Raw genomic sequence first — 17719 nt, forward strand, 5'->3', positions numbered from 1 at the left:
GGTGGGAATGGAGAGGGAGTGGGAGTTAAGGCTTCGCATGCTTCGGTTCGGCTGGCGCCTACCCAAACTCGGCTAGGTGAACCGAACAAGTGTGCTCGCATACTCCCTTAAAAGACCTTTGCTTGAAAAACAAGCAAAAAATGTCAATAGTGCTGTTTATCCATCTTATATAGTATACATTAGTCGCACATTTTTACATCTAACTAAGATGAAGTATTTCTCAAGAGAAAAAATGTGCATGAAAACAAGTTGTCTATTGTTGAAGGACAACAAACACTTAATTGAAGAATCCCTACTGTTGACCAATGACTGACGAAGGGGCGTAGACTTCGCTTACCGAAATTTGGCTTTCCTCTAGAAAAAAATGTGTGTGCACGAAGAACGGGAAAAAACCTTGCCGTAGACCAAAATGAACAAAAACATCACAAAATGACTGTTCCGAACGATTTCAGATGGGAAGCATACAGACGCCTTCAGATGACTGGCCTCATAAATCTCCATACAGAAACATTCAACACATTCTATTCATGCTTAGCTACATTCTTTAGGATACATGTGAAATATTTAAAATTGGTCAAATAATGTCTTTAAAAAAACGATATAAAAAACATTTTAAATACTTTCCAACATATATTACGTAATGTATTTAGAATGTGTATATTAATGTACAGTATGTAAAATGTATATCACAATATAAACTGGGTATACCAAACATTAGGAACTTGATGTCCTTTGGGTGATGGACCATTCTTGATAAACACAGGAAATTGTTCTTGACACACTCAAGCCGGTGTGCCTGGCACCTACTACTATACCCCGTTCAAAGGAACTTAAATTGTTTGTCTTGCCCATTCACCCTCTGAATAGCACACATACACAATCCATGTCTCAATTGTCTCAACGCTTAAAAATCCTTCTTTAACCTGTCTCCTCCCTTCATCTACACAGATTGAAGTGGATTTAACAAGTGGCATCAATACGGGATCTTAGCTTTCAACTGGTCTCACCTGGTCAATCTATGTCACGTGTCAAACTCATTCCACGGAGGGCCGAGTGTCTACGGGTTTTCTCTCCACCCTTGTACTGATTGATTAATGGTGGTCACTAATTGTTAAGGAACTGAATGATGAATTAAGGTCACTAATTATTAAGGAGCTCCCCTCACCTGGTTGTCTAGGTCTTCATTTAAAGCAAAAACCAACAACCCGCAGACACTCGGTCCTCCGTGGAATGAGTTAGACACCCCTGGTCTGTGCTATTAAAAGAGCAGGTGTTCTTAATGTTTTGTACACTCAGTGTATGTTAAACGCATTGGAATGAACAATGTATTTTTGAATACATTTTAAAATGTATTTGGAAATGTCTTGTTTGTATTTGTAAGAAATATATGTTTACATTAAAAAGTATGGCAAATATAAAAATTTGTCCAAACCATATTGTAATGAAACGATGAATGTCTTAACAATGGAGCTCTTTAGTATCACTTATGTCAGTCTCATTAACACTACAGAACAAAACAAGCTCAACCATCATTAACAGAGTACAGTGCAACATAACAACTGAACTGGCATTACACTTTCTCCCATGGGTGGCCCAAAGAGAGCCACGCCTCCATCAAGCCACGCATCCAGATCCTCTAATAGGCTGCAGCAGCAATAATATATTTTGCCAAAATGCATTTTTATTGCACTTGACACACCAAAATCACTAGTACTACAAAATTGACTAAAAACATGATACATTATCGATCACGTAGTGTAGTGACATGAAAGACTCCGTGTCTTTCACATAAGCTGAAGAGAGGTACTTACTATAGTATTTAAAAATATATATTTAACTTCTTGAGATGGGAAAATGTGTTTTTTATGAAGTTGAACATTTGATATAATGTTAAATTAGGTGAGATCAAACTGTTATTTTTACTCACCATAACCAAAGCATTTCTGGAATTGTCAGGCATTACATGCATTTGAGCATTTCTGGAATACATTTGAAATGCATTTTAGCAATGATTCAAGTGTATGTACATGTATTTGAAATACATTTAGTTTAAGTTAAATACATTTTTCTATATGGGTCCGCTGTCATCAATGGGCTGGAAGCCTTGGTGTAGAGGGAGAGCAGGTGTGAACTTGTGTGTGTGTTTGTGTGTTTGCGTGAATGAGAGTGCGTGTGTGTGCTTGCTACAGTACCGTACTGAGGACGTGGCACTGTGCGGGGTAATATTTGCTGTGCATACCCGCATGAGATATATCATCAGACACTGTTTACGTTTTTTTGGGAGCTTACTTTTTTCTCTTCCCTGATCTGTTCAGCTAACTAGCTTGAAGCAACTGTAATACAACAGGGTTTCAGTTTTGTTGCTGCCTTTCCCTCGTTGTCTTCAACTCTTTTTGTCCTGCTATCTGGGCGATAAGGAGAGGAGGAGGAGGGTGGAGGAACGGAGGGAGGAGAAAGGGAGGGGGGGGGGGGATCAGTGACTTCAAAGTAGCGTGGCAGCATTCTACCGACCAGGGCTGTTTACACTGCTCAGTGGAGTCTGCATTCCTGCCTCTCATTTTTCCATGGCATACCAAGAGGAGCTCCATGCTCCTGGCCGAGTGCCGAAGGGCTCAGCGACATTAACCCCCCCAACCCCTACTACACTCCTCTGTTCCACCCCTCCTCCCCTCTCCCAACCTCCTTCGCCGCCATTAAAGCGAGACGAGGCCAGAATTAGAGGAGCACGGAGCACATGCACCACTCTCAACAAGGTGACCCAGGGAGAGAGGTGGGGGAGAGGGTCTCGTGCATCAGGGCACCACAAGAGCCTTCTGAGGTGGGTGGGGTGAGGGTGAGGGTTCAGCCGGGTACTCCTTCTGTTCTTCTCCAATTATACTTTTTTTTTTATCCGCTTCTTTTTCCTCTTCCTCTTTCTTCGTTCTCCTCATCCTCCTCCTCTTCTTTCTGCCTCCCTCTCCCTGTCGTCAGTTATTCCCTGGACAGAACCAGATGACATTCACTACACTCTTAGAAAAAAAGGTGCAAAGTAGAACCATACAGGGTTCTTTGGTTTGTCCCCTTCGCAGAGGGTTCTATCTAGAACCCTCTATGTACAGTAGGATTCTTCAAAGAACCCCCTATATATGGTTCTACCTAGAACCCTCTGAATGGTTCTGCCTATAACCTTCTATAAAGGGTTCTACCAATAACCATTTTTTCTTCTAAAGTTTTTTCCTAGAAACATCTATGAAGGGGTCTTTCCTAGAACTCTCATTGAATGGTTAAACCAGCCTAGGCCATTATTTAAGGGCCTAGTTATACCCTAACACAGTGGTGTTAGGAATCTCCTGGTTTACAGGCCACATCTGTCACACCCTGGCCTTAGTATTCTTTGTTTTCTTTATTATTTTAGTTAGGTCAGGGTGTGACATGGGGAATGTTTGTGTTTTGTTGTTTTGGGTGATTATATGGTAAAGGGGGTGTTGGGTGTATTGTATGGGTTTGTGTAGTGCATGTGTCTAGTGTTGTCTATGTATGTTTAGTTGTCTAGGAGAGTCTATGGTTACCTGAATGAGTTCCCAATTAGAGACAGCTGATTTCGGTTGTCTCTGATTGGGAGCCTTATTTAGGGTAGCCATAGGCTCTCATTGGTTGTGAGTAATTGTCTATGTAGAACGTTTGTAGCCTGTATGTATGTGCACAACGTTTGTAGCTTCACGGTCGTTTTGTTATTTTGTTAAAGTGTTTCGTGTTTATTGTTTGTCATCTTTTAAAATAAAAGAAGATGGCTTATTTTCCAACTGCTGCATTTTGGTCCGTCAATCCGCCACACGATCGTGACAGAATTACTCACCATAGGACCAAGCGGCATGGAAGGCGGCAACAGGACCTACCTACACAGGATTTCTGGAGTTGGGAGGACGAATTGGAAGGAGATGGACCTTGGGATCAACCTGGAGAATATCGCCTCCCTCGTGAAGAGCTGGAGGCAGCGAAAGCCGAGAGGAGGCGATATGAGGAGGCAGCACGGAGACAAGGCTGGAAACCCGTGAGTACAACCCAAAAATTTCTTGGGGGGGGCCTTAAAGGGAGTGTGGCGAAGTCAGGTAGGAAACCTGCGCCTACTCCTTGTACTTACCGTGGAGAGCGAGAGTACGGGCAGACACCGTGTTACGCAGTAGAGCGCACGGTGTCTCCTGTACGCGTGCATAGCCCGGTTCGGTACATTTCAGCTCCACGTATCGGCCGGGCTAGACTGAGCGTTGAGCCGTATGTCATGAAGCCGGCCCAACGCATCTGGTCACCAGTGCGTCTCCTCGGGCCGGCGTACATGGCACCAGCCTTACGCATGGTGTCCCCGGTTCGCCTACATAGGCCGGTGCGGGTCATTCCACCTCCCCGCACTGGTCAGGCGACGGGGAGCATACAACCAGGTAAGGTTGGGCAGGCTCGGCGTTCAAGGGAGCCAGTACGCCTGCACGGTCCGGTATTTCCGGCGCCACCTCCCCGCCCCAATCCAGTACCACCAGTGCCTCCTCCACGCACTAGCTATATGGTGCGTGTCTCCAGCCCTTTACCACCAGTGTCTAAACCACGCACCAAGCCTCCTGTGTATCCCCAGAGTCCTGTGCGTCCTGTTGCTGCTCCCCGCACTAGCCCTGAGATGCGTGTCCCCAGCCCGGTGCCACCAGTCCCGGCACCACGCACCAGGCCTACAGTGCGCCTCAGCCGGCAGGAGTCTGCCGTCTGCACAGCAATGACTGAACTGTCCGTCTGCCAAGCGCCATCTGAGCCATCCGTCTCCCCAGCGCCATCTGAGCCATCCGTCTCCCCAGCGCCATCTGAGCCATCCGTCTGCAATGAGCCTGCAAAGCTGCCCGTCTGCCATGAGCCTGCAAAGCCGCCCGTCTGCCATGAGCCCACTGAGCCGTCCGCCAGACAGGAGCCGCTAGAGCTGCCAGCCAGACAGGAGCCGCTAGAGCCGTCCGTCAGACAGGATCTGCCAGAGCCGCCAACCAGACAGGATCTGCCAGAGCCGCCAACCAGACAGGATCTGCCAGAGCCGCCAATCAGACAGGAGCAGCCAGATCAGTCAGCCAGCCATGAGCAGCCAGATCCGTCAGCCAGCCATGAGCAGCCAGATCCGTCAGCTAGCCATGAGCAGCCAGATCCGTCAGCTAGCCATGAGCAGCCAGATCCGTCAGCTAGCCATGAGCAGCCAGATCCGTCAGCTAGCCATGAGCAGCCAGATCCGTCAGCTAGCCATGAGCAGCCAGATCCGTCAGCTAGCCATGAGCAGCCAGATCCGTCAGCTAGCCATGAGCAGCCAGATCCGTCAGCTAGCCATGAGCAGCCAGATCCGTCAGCTAGCCATGAGCAGCCAGATCCGTCAGCTAGCCATGAGCAGCCAGATCCGTCAGCTAGCCATGAGCAGCCAGATCCGTCAGCTAGCCATGAGCAGCCAGATCCGTCAGCTAGCCATGAGCAGCCAGATCCGTCAGCTAGCCATGAGCAGCCAGATCCGTCAGCTAGCCATGAGCAGCCAGATCCGTCAGCCAGCCATGAGCAGCCAGATCCGTCAGCCAGCCGTGAGCAGCCAGATCCGTCAGCCAGCCGTGAGCAGCCAGATCCGTCAGCCAGCCATGAGCAGCCAGATCCGTCAGCCAGCCATGAGCAGCCAGATCCGTCAGCCAGCCATGAGCAGCCAGATCCGTCAGCCAGCCATGAGCAGCCAGATCCGTCAGCCAGCCATGAGCAGCCAGATCCGTTAGCCAGCCATGAGCAGCCAGATCTGTCAGCCAGCCATGGGCCGTCCCTCAGTCCGGAGCTGCAGTCCCTCAGTCCGGAGCTGCCATTCCTCAGTCCGGAGCTGCCATTCCTCAGTCCGGAGCTGCCCCTTACCCTGGTGCTGCCCCTTACCCTGGTGCTGCCCCTTACCCTGGTGCTGCCCCTTACCCTGGTACTGCCCCTGATCCTGGTACTGCCCCTGACCCTGGTACTGCCCCTTACCCTGGTACTGCCCCTTAGTCCGGAGCTGCCCCTTAGTCCGGAGCTGCCCCTTAATACAATGGGGTTAATGTGGAGGGGGGTCATTTGGAGGAAGCCTAGGAGGTGGTTGGGGACTGTGGGGACCACGACCGGAGCCGGAGCCGCCACCGTGGATGGAAGCCCACCCAGACCCTCCCCTAGACTGTGTAATGGTGCGCCCGGAGTTCGCACCTTAAGGGGGGGGTTATGTCACACCCTGGCCTTAGTATTCTTTGTTTTCTTTATTATTTTAGTTAGGTCAGGGTGTGACATGGGGAATGTTTGTGTTTTGTTGTTTTGGGTGATTATATGGTAAAGGGGGTGTTGGGTGTATTGTATGGGTTTGTGTGTAGTGCATGTCTAGTGTTGTCTATGTATGTTTAGTTGTCTAGGAGAGTCTATGGTTACCTGAATGAGTTCCCAATTAGAGACAGCTGATTTCGGTTGTCTCTGATTGGGAGCCTTATTTAGGGTAGCCATAGGCTCTCATTGGTTGTGAGTAATTGTCTATGTAGAACGTTTGTAGCCTGTATGTATGTGCACAACGTTTGTAGCTTCACGGTCGTTTTGTTATTTTGTTAAAGTGTTTCGTGTTTATTGTTTGTCATCTTTTAAAATAAAAGAAGATGGCTTATTTTCCAACTGCTGCATTTTGGTCCGTCAATCCGCCACACGATCGTGACAACATCAGGCCTGCAAGTCACATTACACTGGCTTGCAAAGTGATGTGTAATTCCTATTGGAATCCAGCCAGAGTTAGGATATCCAAGATGTGCCATTTTTTATCACCCACAACCTTCATTCAGAATGACTGCCAGGGTAGGGAAGATTGAATATTGAGACTACCAGCAATCATCTAAACTGGAACAAGCATCTCAGTAATGGGTGCATTAAATCCAACAGATGTATATTTGTGTAGCATAAAAATCAACCAATCAATGCAAAAACACAGATATTACACATAAAACAAACAATTCTGAAAATCTCCCTGCAATAGAGCATGCTGGGAAATATTATATATGGTTCTATGTAGAACCCTTCTTGCCTTCCAAAGAATCATCAAAGAACCCTTTCTGGAAGAAAGGGTTTTTCTGATCAAAACGATTCTTGGTAGAACCCTATGCCTACCCTATCCCGTTAAGAATCCTTTTGGAACCCTTTTTTTCTAAGAGTGTACCTCACATTACAGCCTACACCTTGTTTAATCTTATTCTGAAAGTGGTGTAGAGGATTTCTCAATGTATTCTCACTTGTCATCAATCACAGTAAGCTTTACCTCCCTGCTTTCTAAAGGGAAAGTGAAATAACGCGGTGTAAATAACAATTACTCCTCCCAATTACAAGCTGTTATAAGAGTCGTCACCACATCACAGCGAACCCAGCTCGTTTATGTGTATTTACTCCAGCGTTGTCAAGGCTGTTGTTTGCGTCCCGGCCATATTCACATGCAGCAAGAACAACAATAACACCCGAGGGATTTCATTTGTCTTCTTTTAATTGGCCTATGTTTCTTCATGACTCCGTCTTTCCTACAAAGACTGCGGAGGACTGATTATGGGTTCCACTTTGGAGCAGAGGAATGGATGGAAGGATGGAGAGGTCCTGAGTCACATGGAGAGAGAGAGAGAGAGAGAGGGGGTAGAGAGAGAAAGAGAGGAAGAGAGAGAGAGCGAGAGAGAGTGCAGGAAGACGTCAGCGTTTGGGTCTAGTTTGATGTGTTTTTCTTCCACAAGTTCCTCCATCCTCTTCAATTACTCAAAACATGTTTCAGTAACCCATAGAGGGAGGGGATTTCCAATGGAAGAACTGCTAGCTAATGATAATGCCACATACAGTACATACTCAATGTCACTGTAGTACCGCTATGTTGCAGGCAGACAGAATCTGACCTATCAATGGACATCTGAAAGTGTTGGTATTGATATAATCCAGATTACATTTTTGTGTCTTTATTGGAGACTGTAAAAGCTGAGTAGTGTGGTTGTGTGTGTCGGTATGTGTGAGTTTAGCTGGCTTTCCAGTAGAAACCTGATCTCCTTGCGGTCTCCGAAGGTGTTAGTCACTACAGGCACTGTAGCATTCCACTACTTTACGTTAGGCTCCCAAAACAGTCTCAGTAACCATCATCTGAATTCTAATCACCTTCATATACACACACGCATGCACACACACGCAATATGCGCACACACACACACACACACACACACACACACACACACACACACACACACACACAGAGTCTCAGTAACTGTCATCTAAAGCCCTTGACCTGACCTGATGTGGTGCATCTGGGATGTGCTGGAGGCTGGCTGGAAGACAGGAGATATGAAGAGAGAATTGCATAAGGAATGATATTCTACATTACACCCACTTCCCCTCCTATGGTGGATTAACATAACGCTGGTGTATTGTGGGGTAACTGGCTGTTTTGCACCTTGCCTTTACTCCCTACCTGCTCTCTGGGTGTGTGCATGCACGTGGGTGTGAACATTTGTGTGTGTGTGTGTGTGTGTGTGTGTGTGTGTGTGTGTGTGTGTGTGTGTGTGTGTGTGTGTGTGAGAGAGAGTGTGTAAGAGAACGTGTGTTTGTGTGTGTGCGTGAGTGCGTGCAAGCTTATTTTCCGTCTCAGGTGCTGAGTTTCCAGCCTTTTGTACTGCCCTTGTGGAGAGAAAAGAGAAATTCCACAAGGTCCTTACACACAAACACTGTATAGAGAGAGTGAGAGAGAGAGAGAGAGAGAGAGAGAGAGAGAGAGAGAGAGAGAGAGAGAGAGAGAGAGAGAGAGAGAGAGAGAGAGAGAGAGAGAGAGAGAGAGAGAGAGAGAGAGAGAGAGAGAGAGAGAGAGAGAGAGAGAGAGAGAGAGAGTGTGTGTGTGTGTGTGTGTGTGTGTGTGTGTGTGTGTGTGTGTGTGTGTGTGTGTGTGTGTGTGTGTGTGTGTGTGTGTGTGTGTGTGAGGGGGGGGTGGGGTGGGGGTTGTGAAAGTGCTTCATCTGCAAATGAAAGGAGGATATTAAAAACACGCCCGACAGCCCATCATTTTTTATTTTACGTGGATGTGTGTAAAAAACGCACCTGTCTCTCGTTAAAGGCGAGCGTACTAAAACCAACCCTGCTCTCTCTTGGTGTCATCTGCCAGCCTGTGTGTGTCTTTATATGGGCGCAGGCTTTTATTTTTATGCGGGGGTTTTATTTAGGCTGACTGACTCTTCACAGTAGCCTTGGTTAGCCAACAGCCCAGGTTGTGTACTAATAATATACCATTTAGTAGACTAGAGTTTTTTTTTTTAAATTCAAAGTGACTTAAAGTACAGTGAGTGCATATTGTAAATTTGTGGCTCCAGCGGGAATAGAACCCACAACCCTGGCGTTGTTAGTGCCACACTCTTACCAACTGAGCGACACAGGAGGGCCTATAACTACTCTGTACTCTACTTAACAGTAGAGAGTAGACGAGAGTCCTGACTTCAACCATAATGACCCAAACAACAACACAGGACCTAGAAGAGTTGCTAAGGGGTAAATTCATTTGAATTCAATCACTTTTTGACGGCACCCCTTTTGATTTGAACAAAGCCTTCCATACATATTTGCTCATTGTAGAAGTGCTCAGACAGGGACTTTTTGGACATTAATGCCAAAACATTCAAGAGATTAAGGTGCTCAAGGTTGACCTATTTTGCATACCCCACCATACCAATACAGAAAAGACAACAATTGAGATTGATATAATTTAAAAGCTTACAAAGCAGGGTTGCCAAACTGTTTTACAATTATGAATAAAAAATATATATATATTATAATTTTTTACATTAAATGTCAATGATCTAAAAACTTTTTTCATATTTGTATATTAATTGTTATAACTTAGACCCTATTTTACATCATCTGAGGTTTTTGTGTTGTGCCCGCCATCGGATGAGACACAACATGCTCTTGAATAGAGGGTGGGTGTCATGTTTTGGCTGATAAATGTACTATAATTGGAATAAAATAGACATTTTTAATTTCAAATGGTACCACAAAGATGGTTGGAGGTCGACACATCCGAGAATGTTGCCTTGAATGGGAATATCTGTTGTTTTAAATTATACTATAGAAAACCTATTGAAATCTTAGAAATATAGATACTAGAATATTCATGACCATTTATGTTGACATTCGATGGTGGGTGGACCAGCGGCCATCTTTGTGGTAGTAATTAGAAGTGAAAATTGTAATGACATTTACATTTCAATGGTGTACCAGTTAAATTGCTGTGGACCAGTTAAATTGCTGTGGACCAGTTAAATTGCTGTGGTCTGAAAGGATATGTCCATTCTATGAACTCTATTTCTGTGATTGAATTGACACCCACCCTATATTCAAGAGGATGTTGTGTCTCAACCGAAGGCGCGCACATACTGTATGCTACGACATATGCAAATATGAAAAAATGGGAGTTTTCACTTAACCGTTTATATTTTACAGTGATGAAGACACTGGTATATTTCATGGTATGGTGGGGTATGCAAAAAAGGGTCAACTTTGAGCATCTCTATCTCCTGAATGTTTTGGAATTCAGGTCCAAAAAGTAACTTTCTGACCACTTCTTCCATGGGCAAACATGTATGGAAGGTTTTATTTAAATAAAACAGCTGCTGTCAAAAAGTGATGTAATGTATGGCAGTGCTTCTCCACACCGGGCCCTGAGATGGTTAACTGGCACTAATTTAGTCAGTTCTACAGTGTTAGTTTAAAGGGATATGCTAGTATAGCATGCTAGTTGATCCTGTAGACTTCTAGTCATTGCGCTAACTTTAGTTAGCAATGGCTCCATCAACTAGCTTTAACTACCTTCAAACTGCACACAGAGAAGTAAAAAAGGTATCATGAGTTCATCTGACTCTCGGTAAGTAGAAAAAAGGGCTTAATTCACAAAATGTCGCAGTATCCATGTCCCCCCCAAGGAGGAAAGAACACAGCTTGTCGGTCCCTGATATTAAAAAGAATAAGAAACATTAGTGTATGTATGGTCCCTCTCCAGCTTCCAGCCTAGAAGGTGGTGACTGGTGCAGTACACTACAGCTCATAGTGGTGCTTTGGCACATGGGCGTCTGTCTGATGCGATGTGGCCGGGTGGTTAGGGCTTTTTTAGAGGAGAGGAGGAGGAGAAGGAGGAGGTGGCACAGAGCTGGAGATGAACAGAAGAGAGAGAGAGAGAGCAGGTCCAAAGGCAAGGCTGGTTACAGACGACGGCTCGGCTCGGCCCGGCACGGTCCTCAGATCCACCCATCCCAGCAACGTATTCCATATGCCTCTCTCCCTCGCCCTGCCTCCTCCTAGGCTAATTCTCTCCCTCCACTTTCTTCCAACTTGCTCATTCCCTATATCCCCCAGTAATCTCACTTTGGAGGACCCTGTCTACTACTATATTACACTGAACAAAAATATAAACGCAACATGCAACAATTTCAATGATTTTACTGAGTTACAGTTCATATAAGGAAATCAGTCAATTGAAATAAACGAATTAGGCCCAAATCTATGGATTTCACATAACTAGGAATGCAGATATGCATCTGTTGGTCACAGATACCTTAAAAAAAGGTAGGGGCGTGGATCAGAAAACCAGTCAGTATCTGATGTGATCACCATTTGCTTCATGCAGCGCGACACATCTCCTTTGAGTAGAGTTGATCAGGCTGTTGATTGTGGCCTGTGGAATGTTGTCCCACTCCTCTTCAATTGCTGTGCGAAGTTGCTTATTGGGGGGAACTGGAACAAACTGTCGTACACGGGTGACATGTCTGGTGAGTATGCAGGCCATGGAAGACATTTTCAGCTTCCAGGAATTGTATACAGATCTTTGCGACATGGGGCAGTGCATTATCATGCTGAAACATGAGGTGATGGTGGCGAATGAATGGCACGACAATAAGCCTCAGGATCTCGTCACGGTATCTCAGTGCATTCAAATTGACATCGATGAAATGCAGTTGTGTTTGTTGTCCGTAGCTTATGCCTGCCCATACCATAACCCCACCGCCACCATGGGGCACTCTGTTCACATTGACATCAGCAAATCACTCACCCACACGACGCCAAACACCAGTCTCAACGTCATGTCACGTTCCTGACCTGTTTTCCTTGTTTTTGTATGTGTTTAGTTGGTCAGGGTGTGAGTTGGGGTGGGCATTCTATGTTATGTGTTTCTATGTTGGGTTAAATGTGTTGCCTGATATGGTTCTCAATTAGAGGCAGGTGTTTGACGTTTCCTCTGATTGAGAACCATATTAAGGTAGGCTGTTCTCACTGTTTGTTTGTGGGTGATTGTTCCTGTGTCTGTGTCTGTCGCACCACACGGGACTGTTTCGTTTTCGTTCGTTTGGTTAGTCTGTGCCTGTTCGTGCGTTCTTCGTGTTTATGTAAGTTCACATGTTCAGGTCTGTCTACGTCGTTTTGTTGTTTTGTAATTTTCAAGTGTTTTTTCGTGTTCGTCTTTGCTTTAATGAATATTCATCATGTCTTCACAACACGCTGCATTTTGGTCTGATCCCTACTCCTCCTCTTCAGATGAAGAGGAGGAGAGAAACCGTTACAGAATCACCCATCAACCAAGGACCAAGCGGCGTGGGAGAAAGCAACAGCGATCGCAGGATTTCTGGACATGGGAGGAAATATTGGACGGTAAAGGTCCATGGGCACAGCCAGGAGAATATCGCCGCCCCAAAGCTAAGCTGGAGGCAGCGAAAGCAGAGAGGCGGCGTTTTGAGGAGCTAGCCCGGAAGCAGGAGAAGGATCTGGGCTACACTACGTGGGAGGAGATCGACAGGTGGGCGATCGACCCAAGGAGAGTGCCGGAGCCCGCCTGGGATTCTCTGGCGCAGTGTGAGGAGGGATACCGGCGAATGGAGGCAGCACGACGACGCGGTAGGAAGCCTGTTAGTCAAGCCCAAAAATGTCTTGTTGGGGTATCCCTCCTCACACTGCGCCAGAGAATCCCAGGCGGGCTCCGGGCTCCCAGGCGGGCACTACTAAAGGGTAGTGTGGCGAAGTCAGGTAGGAGACCTGCGCCAACTTCCCGATCTTACCGTGGAGAGTGAGAGTACGGGCAGACACCGTGTTATGCGGTAGAGCGCACGGTGTCTCCTGTATGTGTGCATAGCCCGGTGTGGGTTATTCCACCTCCCCGCACTGACAGGGCTAGATTGAGTATTGAGCCGGATGTCATGAAGCCGGCCCAACGCATCTGGCCTCCAGTGCGTCTCCTCGGGCCGGCATACATGGCACCAGCCTTACGCCTGGTGTCCCCGGTTCGCCTACATAGACCAGTGCGGGTTATTCCACCTCCCCGCACTGGTCGGGCTACGGGGAGCATACAACCAGGTAAGGTTGGGCAGGCTCAGTGCTCAAGGGAGCCAGTACGCCTGCATGGTCCGGTATATCCGGCGCCACCTCCCCGCCCCAGCCCAGTACCACCAGTGCCTACACCACGCACCAGGCTTCCAGTGCGTCTCCAGAGCCCTGTTCCTCCTCCACACACTAGCCCTATGGTGCGTGTCTTCAGCCCGGTACCACCAGTTCCGGCACCACGCACTAAGCCTCCTGTGCGTCTCCCGAGCCCTGTTCCTCCTCCACGCACTAGCCCTGTGGTGCGTGTCTCCTGCCCAGTACCTCCAGTTCCGGTACCACGCACCAAGCCTCCTGTGCGCCTCCAGAGTCCTGTGCGTCTTGTTGCTGCTCCCCGCACTAGCCTGAAGGTGCGTGTCTTTAGCCCGGTACCTCCAGTTCCGGCACCACGCACCAGGCCTACAGTGCGCCTCTGCCGGCCAGAGTCTGCCGTCTGCCCAGCGGCGCCTGAACTGCCCGTCTGCCCAACGCCGTCTGAGCTGTCCGTCTGCCAAGTGTCGCCTGAACTGCCCGTCTGTCCTGAGCCTTCATTGCCGCCCGTCTGTCTTGAGCCTTCAAAGCCGCCCGTCTGTCCTGAGCCTTCAAAGCCGCCCGTCTGTCCTGAGCCTTCAAAGCCGCCCGTCTGTACTGAGCCTTCAAAGCCGCCCGTCTGTCCTGATCCTTCAGAGCCGTCTGCCAGACAGGAGCCGCTAAAGCCGTCCTCCAGACAGGAGCCGCTAGACCTGTCCGCCAGACAGGAGCCGCTAGATCCTTCCGCCAGACAGGAGCCGCTAGAGCCTTCCGCCAGACAGGAGCCGCTAGAGCCTTCCGCCAGACAGGAGCAGCCAGAGCCGCCAGCCAGCCATGAGCAGCCAGAGCCGCCAGCCAGCCATGAGCAGCCAGAGCCGCCAGCCAGCCATGAGCAGCCAGAGCCGCCAGCCAGCCATGAGCAGCCAGAGCCGCCAGCCAGCCATGAGCAGCCAGAGCCGTCAGCCAGCCATGAGCAGCCAGAGCCGCCAGCCAGCCATGAGCAACCAGAGCCGCCAGCCAGCCATGAGCAGCCAGAGCCGCCAGCCAGCCATGAGCAGCCAGAGTCGTCAGCCAGCCATGAGCAGCCCCTCAGTCCGGAGCAGCCCCTCAGTCCGGAGCTGCTCTCAGTCCGGAGCTGCCCCTCAGTCCGGAGCTGCCCCTCAGTCCGGTGTTGCCCCTCATTCCGGTGTTGCCCCTCAGTCCGGTGCTGCCCCTTAATCCAGTGGGGTTAATTTGGAGGGTGGCCATTTGGAGGAGGCTACGGAAGCGGGGTTTGACTATGGTGGGGTGGGGACCACGTCCGGAGCCGGAGCCGCCACCGTGGACAGATGCCCACCCAGACCCTCCCCTAGACTTTAGGTGGTGCGCCCGGAGTTCGCACCTTGAGGGGGGGTTCTGTGACGTTCCTGACTTGTTTTCCTTGTTTTTGTATGTGTTTAGTTGGTTGCTGATATGGTTCTCAATTAGAGGCGGGTGTTTGACGTTTCCTCTGATTGAGAACCATATTAAGGTAGGCTGTTCTCACTGTTTGTTTGTGGGTGATTGTTCCTGTGTCTGTGTCTGTCGCACCACACGGGACTGTTTCGTTTTCGTTCGTTTGGTTAGTCTGTTCCTGTTCGTGCGTTCTTCATGTTTATGTAAGTTGACACGTTCAGGTCTGTCTACGTCGTTTTGTAATTTTCCAAGTGTTTTTTCGTGTTCGTCTTTGCTTTAATAAATATTCATCATGTCTTCACAACACGCTGCATTTTGGTCTGATCCCTACTCCTCCTCTTCAGACGAAGAGGAGGAGAGAAACCGTTACACGTCAACAGTGAAGAGGCGATTTGTGAGAGACGGAATCTAAAACAAAAATCCTGAAAATCACATTGTATGATTTTTTAGTCATTAATTTGCATTTTATTGCATGACATAAGTATTTGATCACCTACCAACCAGTAAGAATTCCGGCTCTAACAGACCTGTTCGTTTTTCTTTAAAAAGGCCTCCTGTTCTCCACTCATTACCTGTATTAACTGCACCTGTTTGAACTCGTTACCTGTATAAAAGACACCTGTCCACACACTCAATCAAACAGACTCCAACCTCTCCACAATGGCCAAGACCAGAGAGCTGTGTAAGGACATCAGGGATAAAATTGTAGACCTGCACAAGGCTGGGATGGGCTACAGGACAATAGGCAAGCAGCTTGGTGAGAAGGCAACAACTGTTGGCGCAATTATTAGAAAATGGAAGAAGTTCAAGATGACGGTCAATCACCCTCGGTCTGGGGCTCCATGCAAGATCTCACCTCGTGGGGCATCAATGATCATGAGGAAGGTGAGGGATCAGCCCAGAACTACACGGCAGGACCTGGTCAATGACCTGAAGAGAGCTGGGACCACAGTCTCAAAGACAACCATTAGCAACACACTACGCCATCATGGATTCAAATCCTGCAGCGCACGCAAGATCCCCCTGCTCAAGTCAGCGCATGTCCAGGCCCGTCTGAAGTTTGCCAATGACCATCTGGATGATCCAGAGGAGGAATGGGAGAAGGTCATGTGGTCTGATGAGACAAAAATAGAGCTTTTTGGTCTAAACTCCACTCGCCGTGTTTGGAGGATGAAGAAGGATTAGTACAACCCCAAGAACACCATCCCAAACGTGAAGCATGGAGGTGGAAACATCGTTCTTTGTGGATGCTTTCTGCAAAGGGGACAAGACGACTGCACCGTATTGAGGGGAGGATGGATGGGGCCATGTATCGCAAGATCTTGGCCAACAACCTCCTTCCCTCAGTAAGTGCATTGAAGATGGGTCGTGGCTGGGTCTTCCAGCATGACAACAACCCGAAACACACAGCCAGGGCAACTAAGGAGTGGCTCTGTAAGAAGCATCTCAAGGTCCTGGAGTGGCCTAGCCAGTCTCCAGACCTGAACCCAATAGAAAATCTTTGGAGGGAGCTGAAAGTCCGTATTACCCAGCGACAGCCCCGAAACCTGAAGGATCTGGAGATGGTCTGTATGGAGGAGTGGTCCAAAATCCCTGCTGCAGTGTGTGCAAACCTGGTCAAGAATTACAGGAAACGTATGGTCTCTGTAATTGCAAACAAAGGTTTCTGTACCAAATATTAAGTTCTGCTTTTGTTTGTATCAAATGTATCAAATACTTATGTCATGCAATAAAATGCTAATGAATTACTTAAAAATCATACAATGTGATTTTCTGGATTTTTGTTTTAGATTCCGTCTCTCACAGTTGAACTGTACCTATGATAAAAATTACAGATCTACATGCTTTGTAAGTAGGAAAAGCTGCAAAATCGTCAGTGTATGAAATACTTGTTCTCCCCACTGTACCTTTGACTATTGGATGTTTTTATAGGCACTTTAGTATTGCCATTGTAATAGTATAGCTTCCATCCCTCTCCTCGCCGCTACCTGGGCTCGAACCAGGAACACATCGACAACAGCCACCCTCGAAGCAGCGTTACCCATGCAGAGCAAGGGGAACAACTACTCCAAGTCTCAGAGCGAGTGACGTTTGAAATGCTATTAGCGCGCACCCCGCTAACTAGCTAGCCATTTCACATCGGATACACCAGCCTAATCTCGGGAGTTGACAGGCTTGAAGTCATAAACAATGCTTGAAGCATTGTGAAGAGCTGCTGGCAAAATGCACGAAGTGCTGTTTGAATGAATGCTTACGAGCCCGCTGGTTTCTACCATCGCTCAGTCAGACTGCTCTATCAAATCATAGACTTAATTATAACATAATAACACACAGAAATACGAGCCTTAGGTCATTAATTTGGTTGAATCCGGAAACGAAACGTTTATTCTTTCAGTGAAATACGGAACCGTTCCATATTTTATCTAACGGGTGGCATCCATAAGTCTAAACATTCCTGTTACATTGCACAACCTTCAATGTTGTGTTATAATTACGTAAAATTCTGGCAAATTAGTTCGCAATGAGCCAGGCAGCCCAAACTTTTGCATATACCCTGACTCTGCGTGCAATGAATGCAAGAGAAGTGACACAATTTCACCTGGTTAATATTGCCTGCTAACCTGGATTTCTTTTAGCTAAATATGCAGGTTTAAAAATATATACTTCTGTGTATTGATTTTAAGAAAGGCATTGATGTTTATGGTTAGGTACACGTTGGAGCAACGACAGTCCTTTTTCGCGAATGCGCACTGCATCGATTATATGCAACGCAGGACACGCTAGATAAACTAGTAATATCATCAACCATGTGTAGTTATAACTAGTGATTGTGATTGATTGATTGATTGTTTTTTATAAGATACGTTTAATGCTAGCT

The 17719-nt window shown here is 47.5% G+C and overlaps 1 protein-coding gene across 1 annotated transcript in view; it reads left to right on the forward strand.

Moving 5' to 3' along the window:
• The window catches only part of LOC129822171 (E3 ubiquitin-protein ligase RNF43-like), a 191038-nt gene that overhangs the window by 84280 nt on the left and 89039 nt on the right, over positions 1-17719 (forward strand). The gene's annotated exons all lie outside the window — the stretch shown is intronic.

Source organism: Salvelinus fontinalis, chromosome 2, assembly GCF_029448725.1.
Source record: "Salvelinus fontinalis isolate EN_2023a chromosome 2, ASM2944872v1, whole genome shotgun sequence".
Taxonomy (NCBI): domain Eukaryota; kingdom Metazoa; phylum Chordata; class Actinopteri; order Salmoniformes; family Salmonidae; genus Salvelinus; species Salvelinus fontinalis.